Here is an 18,380-nt window from a genome sequence, read left to right as displayed (position 1 = left end):
CTGGGTAGTGTCTCGGAGAGTGTTGTATAGCACTAAACTGGTAGTATCTCGGAGAGTGTTGTATAGCACTAAACTGGGTAGTGTCTCGGAGAGTGTTGTATAGCACTAAACTGGTAGTATCTCCGAGAATGTTGTATAGCACTAAACTGGTAGTATCTCGGAGAGTGTTGTATAGCACTAAACTGGGTAGTGTCTCGGAGAGTGTTGTATAGCACTAAACTGGTAGTATCTCGGAGAGTGTTGTATAGCACTAAACTGGGTAGTATCTCGGAGAGTGTTGTATAGCACTAAACTGGTAGTATCTCGGAGAATGTTGTATAGCACTAAACTGGTAGTATCTCGGAGAGTGTTGTATAGCACTAAACTGGTAGTATCTCGGAGTGTTGTATAGCACTAAACTGGTAGTATCTCGGAGAGTGTTGTATAGCACTAAACTGGTAGTATCTCGGAAAGTGTTGTATAGCACTAAACTGGTAGTATCTCGGAGAGTGTTGTATAGCACTAAACTGGGTAGTGTCTCGGAGAGTGTTGTATAGCACTAAACTGGTAGTACCTCAGAGAGTGTTGTATAGCACTAGACTGGTAGTACCTCAGAGAGTGTTGTATAGCACTAAACTGGTAGTATCTCGGAGAGTTTTGTATAGAACTAAACTGGTAGTATCTCGGAGTTTTGTATAACACTAAACTGGTAGTATCTCGGAGAGTGTTTATAGCACTAAACTGGGTAGTGTCTCGGAGAGTGTTGTATAGCACTAAACTGGTAGTATCTCAGAGAGTGTTGTATAGCACTAAACTGGTAGTATCTCGGAGAGTGTTGTATAGCACTAAACTGGTAGTATCTCGGAGAGTTTTGTATAGCACTAAACTGGTAGTATCTCGGAGAGTTTTGTATAGCACTAAACTGGTAGTATCTCGGAGAATGTTGTATACCACTAAACTGGTAGTATCTCGGAGAATGTTGTATAGCACTAAACTGGGTAGTGTCTCGGAGAATGTTGTATAGCACTAAACTGGTAGTATCTCGGAGAATGTTGTATAGCACTAAACTGGTAGTGTCTCGGAGAGTGTTGTGTAGCACTAAACTGGTAGTATCTCAGAGAGTGTTGTATAGCACTAAACTGGTAGTGTCTCGGAGAGTGTTGTGTAGCACTAAACTGGTAGTGTCTCGGAGAGTTTTGTATAGCACTAAACTGGTAGTAAAAAAACCATACCCCCGGCCGGGATTGAACCCGCGGTCATAGTGTCTCAAAACTCCAGCCCGTCGCGTTAGCCACTAGACCAGCTAGCCACAATAAGATTCATCCAACTAGGTATATTTCTACACCATAGGAAGGTTAGCACAGGCACCTCTGTGACCACAAATGCAAGTTTTTACAGACGAATCTCCAGCTAGCGTGGCCGTGACGAACTCTAGCTCAAGTCCCTTCACTGCCGTCAACATGACTCAAGAAATCGTAATGACACGATTGCAAACAAACCATACCCCCGGTCGGGATTGAACCCGTGGTCATAGAGTCTCAAAACTCCAGCCCGTCGCGTTAGCCACATGACCGCGGGTTCAATCCCGGCCGGGGGTATGGTTTGTTTGCAATCGTGTCATTACGATTTCTTGAGTCAAACTGGTAGTATCTCGGAGAGTGTTGTATAGCACTAAACTGGTAGTATCTCGGAGAATGTTGTATAGCACTAAACTGGTAGTATCTCGGAGAATGTTGTATAGCACTAAACTGGTAGTATCTCAGAGAGTGTTGTATAGCACTAAACTGGTAGTATCTCGGAGAGTGTTGTATAGCACTAAACTGGTAGTATCTCGGAAAATGTTGTATAGCACTAAACTGGTAGTATCTCGGAGAATGTTGTATAGCACTAAACTGGTAGTATCTCGGAGAATGTTGTATAGCACTAAACTGGTAGTATCTCGGAGAATGTTGTATAGCACTAAACTGGTAGTATCTCGGAGAGTGTTGTATAGCACTAAACTGGTATTATCTCGGAGAATGTTGTATAGCACTAAACTGGTAGTATCTCGGAGAATGTTGTATAGCACTAAACTGGTAGTATCTCGGAGAGTGTTGTATAGCACTAAACTGGTAGTATCTCGGAGAATGTTGTATAGCACTAAACTGGTAGTATCTCGGAGAATGTTGTATAGCACTAAACTGGTAGTATCTCGGAGAATGTTGTATAGCACTAAACTGGTAGTATCTCGGAGAATGTTGTATAGCACTAAACTGGTAGTATCTCGGAGAGTGTTGTATAGCACTAAACTGGTAGTATCTCGGAGAATGTTGTATAGCACTAAACTGGTAGTATCTCGGAGAATGTTGTATAGCACTAAACTGGTAGTATCTCGGAGAATGTTGTATAGCACTAAACTGGGTAGTGTCTCGGAGAGTGTTGTATAGCACTAAACTGGTAGTATCTCAGAGAATGTTGTATAGCACTAAACTGGTAGTATCTCGAAGAATGTTGTATAGCACTAAACTGGTAGTATCTCGGAGAATGTTGTATAGCACTAAACTGGTAGTATCTCGTAGAGTGTTGTATAGCACTAAACTGGGTAGTGTCTCGGAGAGTGTTGTATAGCACTAGACTGGGTAATGTCTCGGAGAGTGTTGTATAGCACTAAACTGGTAGTATCTCGTAGAGTGTTGTATAGCACTAAACTGGTAGTATCTCGGAGAGTGTTGTATAGCACTAGACTGGGTAATGTCTCGGAGTGTTGTATAGCACTAAATTGGTAGTATCTCGGAGTTTTGTATAGCACTAAACTGGTAGTATCTCGGAGAGTGTTGTATAGCACTAAACTGGGTAGTATCTCGGAGAGTGTTGTATAGCACTAAACTGGTAGTATCTCAGAGAGTGTTGTATAGCACTAAACTGGTAGTATCTCGGAGAGTGTTGTATAGCACTAAACTGGTAGTATCTCGGAGAGTGTTGTATAGCACTAAACTGGTAGTATCTCGGAGAATGTTGTATAGCACTAAACTGGGTAGTATCTAGGAGAGTGTTGTATAGCACTAAACTGGTAGTATCTCAGAGAGTGTTGTATAGCACTAAACTGGTAGTATCTCGGAGAGTGTTGTATAGCACTAAACTGGTAGTATCTCGGAGAGTGTTGTATAGCACTAAACTGGTAGTATCTCAGAGAGTGTTGTATAGCACTAAACTGGTAGTATCTCGGAGAATGTTGTATAGCACTAAACTGGTAGTATCTCGGAGAGTGTTGTATAGCACTAAACTGGTAGTATCTCGGAGAGTGTTGTATAGCACTAAACTGGTAGTATCTCGGAGAGTGTTGTATAGCACTAAACTGGTAGTGTCTCGGAGAATGTTGTATAGCACTAAACTGGTAGTATCTCGGAGTGTTGTATAGCACTAAACTGGTAGTATCTCGGAGAGTGTTGTATAGCACTAAACTGGTAGTGTCTCGGAGAGTGTTGTATAGCACTAAACTGGTAGTATCTAGGAGAGTGTTGTATAGCACTAAACTGGTAGTATCTCGGAGAGTGTTGTATAGCACTAAACTGGTAGTATCTCGGAGAGTGTTGTATAGCACTAAACTGGTAGTATCTCGGAGAGTGTTGTATAGCACTAAACTGGTAGTATCTCGGAGAATGTTGTATAGCACTAAACTGGTAGTATCTCGGAGAATATTGTATAGCACTAAACTGGTAGTATCTAGTAGAGTGTTGTATAGCACTAAACTGGTAGAATCTCGGAGAGTGTTGTATAGCACTAAACTGGTAGTATCTCGGAGAGTGTTGTATAGCACTAAACTGGGTAGTATCTCGGAGAGTGTTGTATAGCACTAAACTGGTAGTATCTCGGAGAGTGTTGTATAGCACTAAACTGGGTAGTATCTCGGAGAGTGTTGTATAACACTAAACTGGTAGTATCTCGGAGAATGTTGTATAGCACTAAACTGGTAGTATCTCGGAGAATGTTGTATAGCACTAAACTGGTAGTATCTCGGAGAGTGTTGTATAGCACTAAACTGGTAGTATCTCGGAGAGTGTTGTATAGCACTAAACTGGGTAGTGTCTCGGAGAGTGTTGTATAGCACTAAACTGGTAGTATCTCGGAGAGTGTTGTATAGTGCTAAACTGGTAGTATCTCGGAGAGTGTTGTATAGTGCTAAACTGGTAGTATCTCGGAGTGTTGTATAGCACTAAACTGGTAGTGTCTTGGAGAGTGTTGTGTAGCACTAAACTGGGTAGTGTCTCGGAGAATGTTGTATAGCACTAAACTGGTAGTATCTCGGAGAGTGATGTATAGCACTAAACTGGTAGTATCTCAGAGAGTGTTGTATAGCACTAAACTGGTAGTATCTCGTAGAGTGTTGTATAGCACTAAACTGGTAGTATCTCGGAGTGTTGTATTGCACTAAACTGGTAGTATCTCAGAGAGTGTTGTGTAGCACTAAACTGGTAGTATCTCGGAGAGTGTTGTATAGCACTAAACTGGTAGTATCTCGGAGAGTGTTGTATAGCACTAAACTGGTAGTATCTCGGAGTGTTGTATAGCACTAAACTGGTAGTATCTCGGAGAGTGTTGTATAGCACTAAACTGGTAGTATCTCGGAGAATGTTGTATAGCACTAAACTGGTAGTATCTCGGAGAATGTTGTATAGCACTAAACTGGTAGTATCTCGGAGAATGTTGTATAGCACTAAACTGGTAGTGTCTCGGAGAGTGATGTATAGCACTAAACTGGTAGTATCTCGGAGAGTGTTGTATAGCACTAAACTGGTAGTATCTCGGAGAGTGTTGTATAGCACTAAACTGGTAGTATCTCGGAGAATGTTGTATAGCACTAAACTGGTAGTATCTCGGAGAATGTTGTATAGCACTAAACTGGTAGTATCTCGGAGAATGTTGTATAGCACTAAACTGGTAGTATCTCGTAGAGTGTTGTATAGCACTAAACTGGGTAGTGTCTCCGAGAGTGTTGTATAGCACTAAACTGGTAGTATCTCGGAGAATGTTGCATAGCACTAAACTGGGTAGTGTCTCGGAGAGTGTTGTATAGCACTAAACTGGGTAGTGTCTCGGAGAGTGTTGTATAGCACTAAACTGGTAGTATCTCGGAGAGTGTTGTATAGCACTAAACTGGTAGTATCTAGGAGAGTGTTGTATAGCACTAAACTGGTAGTGTCTCGGAGAGTGTTGTATAGCACTAAACTGGTAGTATCTCGGAGAGTGTTGTATAGCACTAAACTGGGTAGTGTCTCGGAGAGTGTTGTATAGCACTAAACTGGTAGTATCTCGGAGAATGTTGTATAGCACTAAACTGGTAGTGTCTTGGAGAGTGTTGTGTAGCACTAAACTGGTAGTATCTCGGAGAGTTTTGTGTAGCACTAAACTGGTAGTGTCTTGGAGAGTGTTGTGTAGCACTAAACTGGGTAGTATCTCGGAGAATGTTGTATAGCACTAAACTGGTAGTATCTCGGAGAGTGTTGTATAGCACTAAACTGGTAGTATCTCAGAGAGTGTTGTATAGCACTAAACTGGTAGTATCTCGTAGAGTGTTGTATAGCACTAAACTGGTAGTATCTCGGAGTGTTGTATAGCACTAAACTGGTAGTATCTCAGAGAGTGTTGTGTAGCACTAAACTGGTAGTATCTCGGAGAGTGTTATATAGCACTAAACTGGTAGTATCTCGGAGTGTTGTATAGCACTAAACTGGTAGTATCTCGGAGAGTGTTGTATAGCACTAAACTGGGTAGTGTCTCGGAGAGTGTTGTATAGCACTAAACTGGTAGTATCTCGGAGAGTGTTGTATAGCACTAAACTGGGTAGTATCTCGGAGAATGTTGTATAGCACTAAACTGGTAGTATCTCGGAGAATGTTGTATAGCACTAAACTGGTAGTATCTCGGAGAGTGTTGTATAGCACTAAACTGGTAGTATCTCGGAGAGTGTTGTATAGCACTAAACTGGGTAGTGTCTCGGAGAGTGTTGTATAGCACTAAACTGGTAGTTCCTCAGAGAGTGTTGTATAGCACTAAACTGGTAGTATCTCGGAGAGTTTTGTATAGAACTAAACTGGTAGTATCTCGGAGTTTTGTATAGCACTAAACTGGTAGTATCTCGGAGAGTGTTGTATAGCACTAAACTGGTAGTATCTCGGAGAATGTTGTATAGCACTAAACTGGTAGTGTCTCGGAGTGTTGTATAGCACTAAACTGGTAGTATCTCGGAGAATGTTGTATAGCACTAAACTGGTAGTATCTCGGAGAATGTTGTATAGCACTAAACTGGTAGTGTCTCGGAGAGTGTTGTATAGCACTAAACTGGTAGTATCTCGGAGAGTGTTTATAGCACTAAACTGGGTAGTGTCTCGGAGAATGTTGTATAGCACTAAACTGGTAGTATCTCGGAGAATGTTGTATAGCACTAAACTGGTAGTATCTCGGAGAATGTTGTATAGCACTAAACTGGTAGTATCTCGGAGAATGTTGTATAGCACTAAACTGGTAGTATCTCGGAGAATGTTGTATAGCACTAAACTGGTAGTATCTCGGAGTGTTGTATAGCACTAAACTGGTAGTATCTCGGAGAGTGTTGTATAGCACTAAACTGGTAGTATCTAGGAGAGTGTTGTATAGCACTAAACTGGTAGTATCTCGGAGAGTGTTGTATAGCACTAAACTGGTAGTATCTCGGAGAGTGTTGTATAGCACTAAACTGGTAGTATCTCGGAGAGTGTTGTATAGCACTAAACTGGTAGTGTCTCGGAGAGTGTTGTATAGCACTAAACTGGTAGTATCTCGGAGAATGTTGTATAGCACTAAACTGGTAGTATCTCGGAGAGTTTTGTATAGCACTAAACTGGTAGTATCTCGGAGAATGTTGTATAGCACTAAACTGGTAGTATCTCAGAGAGTGTTGTATAGCACTAAACTGGTAGTATCTCGGAGAATGTTGTATAGCACTAAACTGGTAGTATCTCCGAGAGTGTTGTATAGCACTAAACTGGTAGTATCTCGGAGAGTTTTGTATAGCACTAAACTGGTAGTATCTCGTACCACAGGTTTTTGTTGAATCATTAATGGCTTAATGACATTGCCCCAGAAAAACTAAACAGATCACAGCAAAGAGACTGAATAATCCCTGGCTAACACCAAGCATCCTCAAATCCATTAACACAAAGCACAAATATGAAAAACAGTATAGAATGGGTCAAATAACTAGAGAACAGTTGAAAAGTTACTCGTCAGCACTTACCAGCCTGATAAGAAGGTCAAAAAATTGTATTATGAAAATAGATTACATAACATCAAAGCTGATATGAAAAAAAACCTGGAAAAATCTATCTGAAATTTTTGGAACTAAAAAATTATCCAAAAACAAAACAATCAAACTAACAAAATCAGATGAACCACTACTCACTTCAACCGAAACAGCAAACAGACTTAATGTTTTCTTCTCCACCATAGGAAAAAATCTAGCAAACAAAATACCAAGCACAAACGCTCGTCCATCAGACGAAGCAGGTTCTAGGCATATTCCCCTAAGAAAGAAGAAGAGCAGGAGTAAACTGGAGAGAAAAAGACGCTCCCTCTACAGAAGACGAGGAAGAGTCACTGAGCTCCTCAGGAGTGCTAGAATATCTGATACACGAAAGGAGGCGCTGACCAGGGAAGTGGAAACTATCGAACTTAAGTTAAATGACTCTTACAGGAACCAGGAGAGGCAGGAGGAGCTTAAAGCTATTAGTGAAATTGAAAGAAATTCAAAACATTTCTTTTCATATGCCAAAAACAAGGCAAATACCACATCTAGTATCGGGCCCTTACTCAGACAGGATGGGACTTACACAGATGACAACAAGGAAATGAGTGAAATATTGAAATCCCAGTACGACTCTGTGTTTAGTGAACCACTAATCGGTCTGAGGATCGACGACCCAAATGATTTCTTCATGAATGAGCCTCAAAACTCCATAAATGTATGCCAGATTTCCGACATTACCCTAACTCCGATAGATTTCGAAAAAGCCATTGACAACATGCCTATGCACTCAGCCCCGGGCCCAGACTCGTGGAACTCTGTTTTCATTAAGAACTGCAAGAAACCCCTCTCGCGTGCCCTAAGTACACTATGGAGGAGGAGCTTGGACATGGGTGAAATTCCACAGTCACTCAAAACAACGGATACAGCCCCACTCCACAAAGGTGGCAGCAAAGCATTAGCTAAGAACTATAGACCAATAGTTCTGACGTCCCACATCATAAAAATCTTTGAAAGAGTGCTAAGAAGCAGGATTGCAAATCACCTGGATTCCCAAAATCTGCACAATCCAGGGCAACATGGGTTCAGGGCAGGTCGCTCCTGCCTCTCACAACTACTGGATCACTATGACATGGCCTTGGATGCACTGGAAGAAAATCAGAATGCAGATGTAATATACACAGACTTTGCAAAAGCATTTGACAAATGCGATCATGGCGTAATAGCCCATAAAATACGTGCTAAAGGAATAACTGGGAAAGTGGGGAGATGGATCTTCAACTTCCTAACAAATCGAACACAAAGAGTAGTGGTCAACAGAGTTAAATCGGAGGCTGCCATAGTGAAGAGCTCTGTTCCACAAGGCACAGTACTCGCCCCCATCTTATTCCTTATCCTCATATCAGACATAGACAGAGATATACACCACAGCACCGTATCATCCTTTGCGGATGATACTAGGATCTGCATGAGGCTGTCATCTGCAGAGGACGCGGTTAACCTCCAAGAAGATATAAACAAAGTTTTCCAGTGGGCAACGGTAATCAATATGATGTTCAATGAGGACAAATTCCAACTACTCCGTTATGGAAAACTGGAGGAGATAATAACTAGAACAGAGTATACTACAGACTCCGGCCATACAACAGAGCGGAAAAATAATGTAAGGGACCTGGGAGTAGTAATGTCTGAGGATCTCACTTTCAAGGATCACAACAGTGCCACGATCACACGTGCAAAGAAAATGATAGGATGGATAATGAGAACTTTCAAAACGAGAGATGCCAAGCCAATGATGATCCTTTTCAAATCACTTGTTCTCTCTAGGCTGGAATACTGCTGTACATTAACATCTCAATTCAAAGCAGGTGAAATCGCAGATCTAGAGAGTGTACAGAGATCCTTTACTGCACGTATAAGTTCTGTCAAGCACCTTAACTACTGGGAACGCTTGGAAGCACTTGACTTGTACTCGTTGGAACACAGGAGGGAGAGATATATCATAATCTACACTTGGAAAATCTTGGAAGGAATGGTCCCAAATCTGCACACAGAAATCACTCCCTACGAAAGTAAAAGACTGGGCAGGCGATGCAAAAGGCCCCCAATAAAAAGTAGGGGCGCCATTGGTACACTAAGGGAAAACACCATAAGTGTCCGGGGCCCAAAACTGTTCAACAGCCTCCCATCAAGCATTAAGGGAATTGCCAATAAACCCCTGGCTGCCTTCAAGAGAGAGCTGGACAGATACCTAAAGTCAGTGCCGGATCAGCCGGGCTGTGGCTCGTACGTTGGACTGCGTGCGGCCAGCAGTAACAGCCTAGTTGATCAGGCCCTGATCCATCGGGAGGCCTGGTCATGGACCGGGCCGCGGGGGCGTTGATCCCCGGAATAACCTCCAGGTAACCAGGTAACCTCCAGGTATAGGTAACTACCCAAATACGCTATTCCTAGCTCCAACCAACCCCATAGAAGTTACGCCCATCATAAACACCCTTAAAAACAAGGCATGAGACATAACTTGCCTGCTTTTATGTACAAAAAAGCTTCTCAAGTATTGCCACCAATTATTGCAACACTCTTTAACAAATCCACTGAATCATCTACCTTCCCAACAATCCTCAAAACAGCGAGGGTCACTCCGATCCATAAAGGAGGTGACCAAGCTGACTTGAATAACTATAGACCAATATCTAACTTATCATTGCTCTCTAAAATCTTTGAAAAATTAATTCATAGACGGATCTATTCCTACCTCGTCTCACACAACATATTAAACCCTTGTCAGTTTGGATTCAGGAATAATAAAAGCACAAATGATGCTATCATACACATGCTAGAACTAATATATACCGCAATCGAAAAGAAAGAAGTCCCGCTGGGCATTTTCATTGATTTACGTAAAGCTTTCGATACAGTCGACCATGAGCTGCTGTACTCCAAATTAATGCACTATGGTATTAGAGGCCACTCCCTCAACTACCTAAAATCATACCTTAGTAACAGAACTCAATATGTGTATGCAAATGATGCAAACTCCTCCACCCAACCAATCACAGTAGGAGTCCCACAAGGAAGTGTCCTAGGACCACTCCTCTTTCTCATCTACATCAATGATGTACCGTATGCATCACAGCTACTCAAACCCATATTATTTGCAGATGACACTACATATATCTTTTCCCACCCAAACACAGTCATACTAGCAAACACAGTCAATGCTGAATTACAGAAAATATCTGCCTGGATGATGATTAACAAACTTACCCTGAACACTGATAAAACCCATTTCATTCAGTTTGGAAACAAAGCTGCTAATGATCCAATTAACATAATGCTAAATGGATCATCAGTCACAAGACTCACAGAGGGAAAATTCCTAGGTATCCACCTTGACAGTAGCCTTAAGTTCCGGACACACATACAACAAATCACCAAGAAAATCTCCAAGACTGTAGGCATACTATCAAAGATAAGGTGCTACATTCCATAATCAGCTCTCCTGGCACTGTACCATACACTCATATACCCTTATCTTACACATGGAATTTGTGCATGGGGATCAACAACATCCAATTGCCTAAAACCCCTAATAACCCAGCAAAAGGCAGCAGTAAGAATGATAACAAATTCCCACTCCCGCCAGCATACTCCACCAATTTTCAAAAGTCTGAATCTGCTCACCATTAAGAATATCCATACTTATTCATGTGCCTACTACATACACAGAACAATACACGCAAATATAAACCCACCACTCAAACTTCTCCTCACCAACCTAAACAGGACACATGACCACAACACAAGACACAGATCTCTTTTTGATATACCTCGTGTCCATATCACACTGTATAAAAACTAGGCACATAAAGGGCCCCAAAATATGGAATTCATTACCAGAAGATATTAAAGTAACCCAGTCTGAAAATCAATTTAAGACTTCTCAAAAGCCACTTAATCACCCTAGACTAAATGCTCAGTACTCAGTACACACTTACTCACCTCTGTACTTCCACATCATAACTGAAACAATCACTTTGAACCTTTTATCCATTGTTGACAGGAATATAATTGAATCATTGTTTTCACAAAAAGCATTTTCGAATATAAATATATCTTTGTCTTATACAAATATTGATTCATTTATAATTAATAATCTACTGTACAACTATGAAATAATTAATATCCTACTGTACAACTATGATATACTTCTCCTTAGTATTAAGTAGACTGTAAGCCAATAATGTTAAGTTGGCCCATAATGCCCAGGCATAATAGAGGTTCTCTTTGCATTGCAACCCACTATTGTAAATATAAAATCTCAATGTACTGTTTGCAAAGTCATAAAATAAATAAAATAAGGTGATTTGTAGTAGATCCCCAGAGAGGTAGGAGGTAGGAGAGGTAAGGATAGATTAGAGAATGTTATATATAATGCTGTGTGAGGTAGACATTAACCTATCTTGATGAGGGTGCCAACTGATTTGGATGCTTGGGAATGGGATCAATATCTTTGATTACAAGGCACGCGAATATGCCATTGTTCCAAAAATGTGGTCCTCATGACCGTACACATGTATTGAAAGTTTGAAGCTGATTAGATGAGGTGTTCTCGAGTTATGAGCAAATAATATGAAAAAGTTAGAGGAAGAAAAAATTTCAGGCAACGTCTTGAAGGTCTCCATTCAGGGATACACTTATTAATAACATGTATTAAATTTGTAGGAAACTAAAATTGAGAGGTTAACATTTTAAGAGTTATATTTCTCTTTTATTAACATGTATCGATTAGCTGTATATATTTTTCCATAATAAACTAAATAAATGAAAATAAAAGTACCAACCTGAGGACTTCAAGTAATGATGAATTAAAAACAACCTGGAAGCGGCAGCCCTGAGGCGCCATTACTGACGTTCTTTGCTGCAGCAATCATTTTATACCCTCATACATGCCCAAATTATCGTACTGCACACACAAACTTGCTATGTGCAATTACTATACATTTTTTTTATTCATGGTGTAGCGATAAACATCTATACGTCATACACCGTCTGGGTTATGGGAAATAATTATGTTCAGTATGAGGAAGTATAAGGTAACTTCAATTCCTTGAATCAAGAGCCCTTCAACAGCATAAAGGTGATCTTCACTGAAGGGATACCATGTGTGAATGTAAGTCTGGACTAGACTATTTAAGTAGTCTCTCTCTCTTGTGATCACTGTAACATATATAAGACGTATACAAAGCCTTTTACTTATACTGAAGAGGAACAATGAAGGTGAGGACATTTATTTATTTATTTTTAATTTGTACATGATACATTGATGTACAAAGAAATACCGTGGTTAAGTGTAACATGCCAAAAGTCCCTTGTATGCAGAGCATTATGGGCAGGCTTAAAATTAACTTAATATTAACTAAGCAATGATACATTCAGTGGTAAAATTATAGTAAACAAATAACAATTAAGCACAAATGAGTATTTCAAAGTCAGGTCATATGGTCATTGCTGAGTTGCTGAGCATTCAGTAAAATGGAGTATTCTGTTAGGTAATGTAATTAAAAAAACAAAGTTTGATAGGGTCACAGGTTATACATTTATTTGATACAGTTATTCAGTATTTATTTAGTTATGGGTGAATAAGTGATTTTTAAGAAGAGACTTGAATTTATAAACAATGTTTCTTTTATATTCACAGGTAATGAATTCCAGATTTTAGGGCCTTTTATGTGCATTGAGTTTTTGCATAGTGTGAGATGGACACGAGGAACATCAAAGAGTGATCTGTGCCTTGTGTTATGGTCATGTGTTCTGTTGAGGTTGGCAAGGAGACGTTTGAAGGGAGGGTTTATATCCGAGTTAAGTGTTCTATGTATGTAGTAGGTACAATAATAAGTATGGATGTTTTGTACGGTGAATAGGTTTAGAATTTTAATATTGGTGGAGTGTGCTGCGTGGAGTGGAAATTTGTTATCATTCTAACTGCAGCCTTTTGTTGGGTGATTAGTGGTCTGAGATGGTTTATTGTTGTTGAGCCCCATGCACAAATTCCATAGGTTAGATAGGGGTAAATGAGTGAGTGATATAGGGCCAGGAGGGCTGACTGTGAAACAAAATACCGTATCTTCGATAGTATGCCTACGGCCTTGGAAATTTGTTGTACATGTGTTTGAAATTTGAGTCTATTATCAAGGTGGATTCCTAAGAATTTTCCCTCTGTGAGCTTTGTGATAGGTGATCCGTTTATCATTATGTTAAGAGGGACATCTGTAGCTCTGTTTCTAAACTGAGTGAAGTAGGTTTTGCCAATATTGAGAGTAAGTTTGTTAGTCATCATCCAGGTAGATATTTTCTGTAATTCGGTATTTACAGTATTGGCTAGCATGACTGGGCTTTGGTGAGAGAAGACGTATGTAGTGTCATCTACAAATGGTGTGGGTTTGAGTAGTTGAGATGCATTTGGTAGGTCGTTTAAGTAAACGAGAGAAAAGGGCCATGGACACTTCCCTGTGGGACACCAGCTGTAATTGGCTGTGCGGAAGAGTTTGCTCCATTTGTGTACACATATTGGCTTCTGTTGCTGAGGTATGACTTTAGGTAGTTGAGGGAGTGCCCTCTTATACCACAGTGCGACATTTTAATGTGGAGCAAATCATGGTCAACAGTATCAAAAGCTTTACGTAAATCAGTGAAGATCCCCAGTGTATATATGTTCTAGCATGTGTATAATAGCATCATTCGTATTTTTATTAGGCCTGAACCCAAACTGACAGGGGTTGAGTATTCATTCGTCTCTCGACCTGCGGGAAGAGAGGACGCTTCTACAATTTCTCTTGCACGCCACCTGGTGAGGAAAACAGCATTAGCACCAAGATGGATGACCGAATGAACCGGCGCGTAAGTACTGTCTGCATTGAGCTGGTTAGAGGATCTTTAAGTAGCGCCACGGTGAACGTTCTCCTGCCAAGCATTATCAGGGACTGTTATGGCATCCCCAATGAAGAGTTGTATGGTGTGGCACTGAATGGAATGTCAAGGGTCTTCGTGAAGTTCATGAGGGCTGACTTCTACTCTACCATCGTCGACGAATTTCAAGAAAGGAGGATGAGTATTAATTCGGCAGTGGAAGTATGCTTGCATGATGTGTCTAAGTATTTTACTTGGGTGAAGGTATGGAATGTACCTTTTGAGGCAACAGCATACAGCCTACAAGATGTGTTCAGTGGTTATGGGACTGTACATTCGGCGAGCATGGGAATGTGGAGGGACGGCCCCTACGAGGGGATGCCGGAAGGATCCTTCACACTGAAAATGACCCTGAGGAGGCCGATACCATCATATGTAACATTGCATAGCCATAGAACACAGGTTTTTGTACACTATGCGGGACAGAGGAAGACGTGCCGTTTATGTGACTCTTATGAGCACATGGCGGCACAATGCCCCAGGAGACAGGGCCATAGGGGTCAAGAGAAAGCTTCTGAAGACAAGCAGTTAGAAGCCGTGGACGTTATGACGGGTGAAGTGGAAAGCCGGGGTAAGGGCCTATGGAGTGAGGAGGTCGAAAGAGCAGAGGTGGTTTTGGAGACGTGTGTTACACTACCAGTGGAAACGGGGGGGAGGGAATATCGCTGTCAGACAGACCGTTAGGTACTACAGACTCAGCTCAAGAAGGGATTTTGGAGGCTGTGCTGAAGGATTTTTTGGAAGAGTCGGAGCATGGTGTGGAAGGTGATGTGAGGTTAGGTGATGTCAAGATGATGGATGAACAGAAACGGGGTAAGGAAGACTTGAGTGAGGTTCAAATGGAGAGCAATGTGGTGGTGGAGGTCCATCAAGAAGATGTGGTTGAAGAAGATAAGTGTGTAGAGGGTAGCTCCTGCAAGAGATCAGCGGGGGCATCAGACATGGACAAAGTCCTCACACCAGCGCAGAGGCCTGGGAAGAAGATTTGGGCAGCTGTGGTAGCAACGGCAAGTCCGGGAGGAGGAGGGGGGGCAATGGGAAGATCGGCGGGAAGGGACAGGGAGGGGTTGGAGGGCAGGAACGAGGGATTGATAGAGATGGACCGAGACCTATGAAAGGAGGACCAAGTAAGCCTCAGCGGCATAGGGGTAAGCTGCCATTCTTGTAAAATTCAGGTGTGTAACTTTCAATGTAAACGGTCTTAAAACCGAGGTCAAGAGGGTATGGTTAGAGTGGGTTTTAAGGAGATTTAGTATTGTTGTCTGTTTTTAGCAGGAACATAACCATAGGTTAGGATGTGAGTTGTTTTTCAAAGGTTATAGGTTGTTTACCAGTGATGCTTTGAGGTTGAAAGGAGGTGTGGCTGTGGCGGTAAAGGAGACCAGTCCTTTGCGTATCCTGGGTTGGGAGGAAGGGGGGGTGGGAGGGTTGTCAGAGTGGATGGGTTTTGGGGGGCCGGGAGGGTTAGTTTTGTAGGTGTGTACATGCCAGCAACTAATAACGCTAGAGTGAAGGTGGATTTTGTACGCGATATTCTGGTATATCACTTCAGAGGTTTATCTGCTATTACAGTGATTGGTGGGGATTGGAATTGTGTCATTAGGAATGGTGATGTGGTTCCGAGGGGGGCGGGTTGTGTTTTGGGGGTTCTGAGAGATGTTTTGCGAGATATTAGAGTGGTAGATGTGGTGGGGAGTAGGGGATATGGAGTGGAGCACACTTTTATTCATAGGGGATATGAGGCACGGTTATATAGGATTTATGTTAGGCAGGGAATAGGTGTGGAGAGGGTGGGTTTTTCTGATCATCGTGCTGTTATAGCAGATTTGAGGGTAGATGGCATAGTGAGAGTTTATGCGGGATACTGGAAATTGAATGTGAGGCTACTTAGGGATGAGGGTGACGCTATAGGTTTTGAAGATTGGTGGAAATCCTTTTGGGAGACTAGGAATATGGAGATGGATTTGCTGGATTGGTGGGAAATGAGGGCTAAAGTTGGAATCGCAGATCTTTTTAAAGTATGGGGTAAGGAGATGGCGAGGTGGAGCTATGGTCTACAAAATTATCTTGAAGGTCAGTTAAATGACTGTTATGCAGAGGAACGGGTGGGGCGGAGTGAGGACAAGGAACGTTTGCGAAATAGGTTGGCGGAAATTCACAATGAAAAATTTGAGGCAATTAGAGTTAGGGCAGGGTTGGAGGACGTTTTAAGGGGGATAGGCCATCGGGTTTTGTACTAAGGAGGTTTAAGGAACGGCAGGCAAAAACCACCTTGGCGTATATTGAGGCAGGTACAGGGAGGGGGGTGGCTTTGAGGAGGGTCAAGGCCTATCCACCACGAAAAATATTAGTTTGTATGCCGATTTTTGGTTTAGGGAGAAATGGAGGAGGGTTGGCGGGGGAGTGAGTGAGGGACGTTTTGGGGATGAAGGGTTTAATAGGGTATTAAGTGAGCAGGACAGTGACAGACTCGAGAGTAGTATTAGTGTAGCGGAGGTGGAGGAGGCAGTTTTTGGGCTGTGCCAGGGTAAAACCCCAGGCATAGACGGCATACCAAACGATTTTTATAGGTGTCTTTGGGGGAGTGTACGGCATTGTCTGGTGGGGGTTTTGAATTGTATGTTAAGTAGTGGGAGGATGGGAAAATCACAAAGAACGGGTGTCATGGTTTTAGTGCCCAAAAAGAAGGAATGCCGAGTTTTGAATGATTACCGTGCGATTACGTTAATGTGCTCGGATTACAAGATTTTTGCTAAGATTTTGGGCAACAGAATGAGGAAAGTGTTAGGTTTAGTGTTACATAGGGGGCAGTTGGGAATTCCGGGGAGAAGGATGAGGGATGGACATGGTTTTATTAGTGATTTTCTAGAGAGTTGTACGGGAGGGGGAATACTAGGTTTAGATTGGGAGAACGCATATGATTCCGTGGAGAGAGATTTCTTAGGGGTTTGCTTAGAGAGGTTGGGGTTTCAGGAGGGGGTAGTGAGGTGGGTGAACACCCTGTATGCTGAGGCAGAGGTGAGGGTACAGGTCAATGGGAGGTTGGGTGAAAGTGTACCGATGGAGAGACATTTGAGGCAGGGCTGCCCGCTGTCGCAGCTGCTCTTTGTGTGTGTGCAGAATCCTTTTTATGAGTCTGTTGAGCGGGTGATGGACAAACAGGAGATGGAGGGGGGTGCAAAGGGGGCATCGTTGGGTATGTGGATGATACTACTGTTTTGCTACGGGGTAAGGAGGAGTTAAGGAGGAGGGGTAGAGTGATTCAAATGTTTGGTATGAATACGGGGACGAGAGTTAATACGGTGAAATCAAGGTTATTAGAAGTGGGTAATTGGATAGGGGGGGCTTGGGAATGGGGTTAGGATGGACAGTGGTTGACAGAATCAGGGTATGTGGGATATGGTATATGGCAGAGGTGCAGGCATGCAGAAGGGTAAATTCGAAGTCTGTCACGGGTAAGGTTTCAGGTAGACTAGGAGGTTTAAGTGTGAGGGACCTAGCTTTACATCAGAGGGTGTGGTGGTAAATTCACTTGTCTATAGCAAGGTATGGGGATGGCAGAGGTTTTTCCCTTAGAGGTACAAGACATTGTGGAAATGCAGAGGAGGGTGCTGAAGTTTGTGTGGGGATTTAGGAGGGCATGGTTAAGTAAGGAGGTAGTTATGACGGATGTTCGAAGAGGGGGTTTAGGTTTGTTGCCTTTAGGACTGAGAGTAATGGCTATATATATCAAGCGGAGGTATATAAGGGAAGGGGGTGTGAGGGGAGCTAAAGTAGGAAGAGTTATGGAGGAGGCACTTAAATGGTGGAGTGGGAAGGAATTGAGGTTTTGTGAAGATATGTTGAGATTTTTATTGACAGTGCAACAGGTGGATAACATCAAAGTGAAAAGGTTGGTGAGGGTAGTGAAAGGTCAGGGAATTATGCAAGGGGTAGCCGTGTATCCAACATATGATTGGGGGGTTATTTGGAAAGATTTTAGTAAGCTTAGGATACCGGCTAGAGTAAGAGAATTAGTGTATCGTTTTATCATGGGGATTCTGGCCTCCAAGGAGATGTTACGTTGTATGGGGTTTGTGGAAGAGGCTTTTTGTCAGTTTTGTGGTGATGTTGAAACGGCATTTCATGTGGTCTTGTTTTGTACCTCCTTGGAGGGGGTGAGATCATGGATGGG

General features: G+C 42.2%; 1 protein-coding gene across 1 annotated transcript in view; it reads right to left on the bottom strand.

Moving 5' to 3' along the window:
* The window catches only part of LOC128688152 (organic cation transporter protein), a 655,980-nt gene extending 643,845 nt beyond the window's left edge, over nt 1-12,135 (bottom strand). The window contains exon 1 of the mRNA XM_070087495.1: nt 12,082-12,135. The gene's annotated coding sequence lies outside the window, so the exon portion shown is untranslated. The remainder of the gene's footprint in view (nt 1-12,081) is intronic.
* Nucleotides 12,136-18,380: the final 6,245 nt, after the last annotated feature.

This window comes from Cherax quadricarinatus, chromosome 2 (genome assembly GCF_038502225.1).
Source record: "Cherax quadricarinatus isolate ZL_2023a chromosome 2, ASM3850222v1, whole genome shotgun sequence".
In the NCBI taxonomy this organism is placed as follows: Eukaryota; Metazoa; Arthropoda; class Malacostraca; order Decapoda; family Parastacidae; genus Cherax; species Cherax quadricarinatus.
Note: the sequence above shows the minus strand (reverse complement) of the source record. Positions and strands in the feature narration are given on the sequence as shown.